General features: G+C 47.2%; 1 long non-coding RNA gene across 1 annotated transcript; it reads left to right on the top strand.

Moving 5' to 3' along the window:
* The first annotated feature begins 315 nt into the window (after positions 1–315).
* LOC129651580 (uncharacterized) lies at positions 316–3,729 on the top strand. Its single transcript, XR_008714211.1, has 2 exons — positions 316–1,011; positions 2,595–3,729. It is a non-coding gene; the product is annotated as an uncharacterized LOC129651580 (long non-coding RNA).
* Positions 3,730–4,246: the final 517 nt, after the last annotated feature.

A 4,246-nucleotide genomic window follows, 5' to 3' on the forward strand; every position in this document is an offset into this window, starting at 1 on the left:
TGTGGCTGTTCATAGAAGGGCTAAAGCCTGCATAAAGTGTGAGGGGGCGCTTCCTCTCTGCTCAGGGGCTGTCACCACCCTCACAGGCTTCAGGGATGGGTTCAAGGTGGGTCTGTTCTCTTTAAGTGTGTGTGTTTCTCTGCACTGGGGCCTTTGCCCCAAAGGAGCAGAGTGCTGAAGCAAGTGGGGCTTCCTCACTTACACAAACCGCATGCTCTATCTGTGTAGACAGATGCCTGTGACTCCAGTCACAAGCAGCCCATGGTCGCATCTTCACCCCGGATCTAGTGCTGCTGCTGCTAAGTCACTTCAGTCGTGTCCGACTCTGTGTGACCCCATAGACGGCAGCCCACCAGGCTCCCCCGTCCCTGGGATTCTCCAGGCAAGAACACTGGAGTGGGTTGCCATTTCCTTCTCCAATGCATGAAAGTGAAAAGTGAAAGTGAAGTCGCTCAGTCGTGTCCGACCCTCAGTGACCCCATGGACTGCAGCCTTCCAGGCTCGGCTGTAGCAATTAGAGGGTGGGGCTGGAGAGTTTAATTGGCTGGGCCTGGAAAGTACAGCAAGGAAATCGTGGGAATTCCCGCGGCTACGCTACCATCAGAAGTCTGGGCTGCTTCTGCTATGCTGTTTGAGTCAGTGAGGGGTTGCGACTGCTCCACCTGGGCTATCCCCTGGGCCCCTGGGTTGCCTCTGTGTTCCTAGAATGAGTCTTTTCTCAGGTCCTGGTTGCCCTAGGTCTAGCACCAAGCTGTGGCATAGAGTGAGTAGGGCCGGAGGGTTTGCTCGGCTGGGAATGGGGAGCACAGCAAGGCGGCAGCCTTAAAGGGCCCTCTCTCTGCCCTGGCTAACAGGCCAGCACCATGTGCTCCTCATGAACGGAGCCTGGGCTTTTTCAGCCTTTCTGTCTGTCCCAGCAGTTCTCCAGGCAGCCAAAGGTGCTTGTCCTCTACACACAGGACCCCAAGACTGGGATGCCCACGCTGTGACTCAGCCCAACTCACCATCCAGGTCAAGTGTTAGCTCATGTAATTTCTCTTTCCCTCTGGGATCTTCCTGGTAGCTCAGATGGTAAAGAATCCACCTGGGCGATCCCTGGGTCAGAAAGATCCCCTGGAGAAGGGAACGGCAACCCACTCCAGTATTCTTGCCTGGAGAATCCCATGGACAGAGGAGCCTGGTGGGCTACACAGTTAGTTCATAGGGTCACAGAGTCGGAGACGGAGCGACAAAGCACCCTCCTAGGAGCACAGGTCCCAACCTGATCACTTTTCCTCCCTTCCTACCCCATTACGTGTGTCACTTACTCACAGTTTTGGTTATTCAGGAATCCTTCCACCAGTTTCTAGTTGGTTTTCAGTGAGAATCATTCCACCTGTGTGGGTGCACGCTAAGGTCGCTTCAGCTGTGTAAAACTCTTTGCGACCCCATGGACTGTAGCTCGCCAGGCTCCTCTGTCCATAGGATTCTCCAGGCAAGAATACAGGAGTGGATTGTAATGTCCTCCTCCAGGGGATCTTCCCAACCCAGGAATTGAACCTTCGTCACCTGAGGCTCCTGCATATAAGGCAGATTCTTTACTGCTGAGCCTCCAGGAGAAGCCCGAGAATTATCCCACATGTGTTTATGATGTGTTCCTGGGGGAAGTGAATTCCACGTCCTCTTACTCCACCATCTTGATCTCGCATCTAAAATTGATGAATATGAATGTAAAGTGAAATGTTTTCTAATACATTCACTAATATTTTAGCAGTGGTTCCTGCTAATGAAAGGAGAAGATTGTGGAGGAGGGGAGAGGGGATTGTAATTTTTACCCTATACACTTTATATTATTTGAATTTTTCATAATGCATATGTGTTTATGTATCACTTGTGTTATTTAGATTTTTAAAGAATAAATCTTGGTTATTTAAGAAAAATGTCAAAACGAGGTTCTCATGTTTGCAAATATAACTGTATTTCACAGTTTTGCCATTTGCTCTCTCAGTTTGTTTTCTCTAAGAGTATTTACATAATCCAGACAGAGTTAGTTTAATTTTTTTCCAGTCATATTTACAGTGGTCCACTTGGGTAGTATACTATAGAGTAAGGTCAAATCTAGCCAAACTTGTGAATAGTTAAAGGTTTTGTTTTCACTCCTTTTCTCTGCAGTCCTGTCCATTCTATAATTCTGGTATGTCTGTGCCCTCCCTTCAGTTGCCAAGGCCTAGCTGTGAGTGCCAGGCCAGCTCCTAGCAACACCAAGACCCATTGATAGCGCCAGGCCAGTTCTTCACTGCCAAGGGCCCCTTTTCTCTCTCTCAGGGAGGACAGTGAGATGGAATGCACCTTTTGCCCTCTTCTTTCCACTTGTTCCTGATGTAATGCAGGAGGTAGAGAACATTTTTTGAGGTCTCCAGGGGAAAAGCTGAGGACAAAAATTACACAGTATCCCGTAATTCCTGGAAACAGAGAGAAGACACTTATATTCCTGGTAGAATCATGGAGACATTGTACTGGCTGACTAACCTCTGGCATTCTTATAATGCAAAACAAACAAACAAAAAATGCCTGTGTAATTCATGCATAGTTAATGGTCTTTCCGTGATTTACAGATTCATCTCTACTTATGTGTCCTGTCACTTTAGTGGCATCCAGCTCTTTACAAGACTATGGACTGTATAGCCTGCCAGACTCCTCTGGCCATGGGATTCTCCAAGCAAGAATACTGGAGCGGGTTGCCATGCCCTCCTCCAGGGGATCTTCCAGACACGGATTGAAACCACATCTCTTACGTCTCCTGCATTGGCAAGCAGATTCTTTACCAGTAGTGCCAGAGAACTCCAAATGGAAATTCAGGGAAATGGGGTGGAACTGGACCAGGCTGTGGCAGCTCCTCTCTGTCCACCAGGGGGCTCCTCTATAAATCGTGTGGCAGCAGCGGTTGGTTCAGGAGTTGTTCCTCCTCTCAGGGAAGAGCCAACGGAAGTAGCTGTAATTGTTTTACTCTCCTTCAATCTTGCACGGTTCCTCAGAAAGGGTTACAAAAGGAGTCCCTACAGGAATGTATAATATACTCTGGCTCTTTTGCCTGCCAAACTCAGATTTCATTTGGTGAGATTCTTCTCCCACATAATTCCACTAGGGCACACTCCAGGGGCACACTCCAGACCTGCCATTCAGACCCATAGCAGGGGTTTAAGGATGGGAACACAGTACAAGCCAAGCCAGTTGATGTCAGACCTGGGACTTTTGCTAAACTGTTAAAAGAGATACTCTATTTGCATTGAGTTCACTCAGATGGTAGAAGGTAGGCTAGAATGTCTGGTAATTATTGTTACTACTTCCTGGGTGCCTGAAAGGAAGTTCATACATAATAAGGAAGATCTGAAAGATGGAAATGGTATTATGTGAGGTCCTAGACCCAACCATGCTCATTCTGGCCATAAGCCAACAAATTTCCTTTTTTTCTCAAACTAGTGCTATTTTCTCGAGTTCTTGAGTGATACTTCTGTCACTTACAACCCACAGAATCCTGATCACACAGCTATACCACAGAATAGCCTTTCTTTGACAATTAGAATTTCAGTAAACTATGGGCAGGGAGGATTGGGTAAGAGGAGTTATGCCAGGAAACAGATTAAGACTCATAATAATTGAATGCTGGGTGCTTTCGTGTACAGGCAATTTGTGAAATATTGGAGATGTTGTAGGTTTGGTTCCAGACCACTGCAATAAAGTTAATATTGTGATTAAAGTGAGTCACTTGAATTTTTGGTTTCCCAATGCGTATACAAGTTATCTTTATACTCTTCTGTGATCGAGGCTTTCCCAGTGACTCAGCGATGAAAGACTGCCTGCAATGCAGAAGACCAGGAGATGTGGGTTCAATCCCTGGATCTGGAAGATCCCCTGGATGAGGAAATGGCAGCCCACTCCAGGATTCTTGCACGGAGAATCCCATGCACAGAGGAGCCTGGTGCACTACAGTCCATGGGGTCACAAAGAGTGAGACACTACCGAAGCAACTAAGCCCTTCTGTAGTCTACATGTGCAATAGCATTATGCCTAGGAAAAAAAAACTTTCATTCCTTAATTAAAAAAAAAAAATTTTGTTGTTGTTCAGTTGCTAAGTCATGTCTGACTCTTTGTAACCCCATGGACTGTAGCCCACCAGGATCCTCTGTCCATGGGAATCCCCCAGGCAAGAATACTGGAATGGGTTGCCATTTCCTCCTCCAGGGGATCTTCCCAACTCAGGGATCAA

The sequence above is a fragment of the Bubalus kerabau genome, chromosome 4 (assembly GCF_029407905.1).
Source record: "Bubalus kerabau isolate K-KA32 ecotype Philippines breed swamp buffalo chromosome 4, PCC_UOA_SB_1v2, whole genome shotgun sequence".
Lineage (NCBI taxonomy): Eukaryota > Metazoa > Chordata > Mammalia > Artiodactyla > Bovidae > Bubalus > Bubalus kerabau.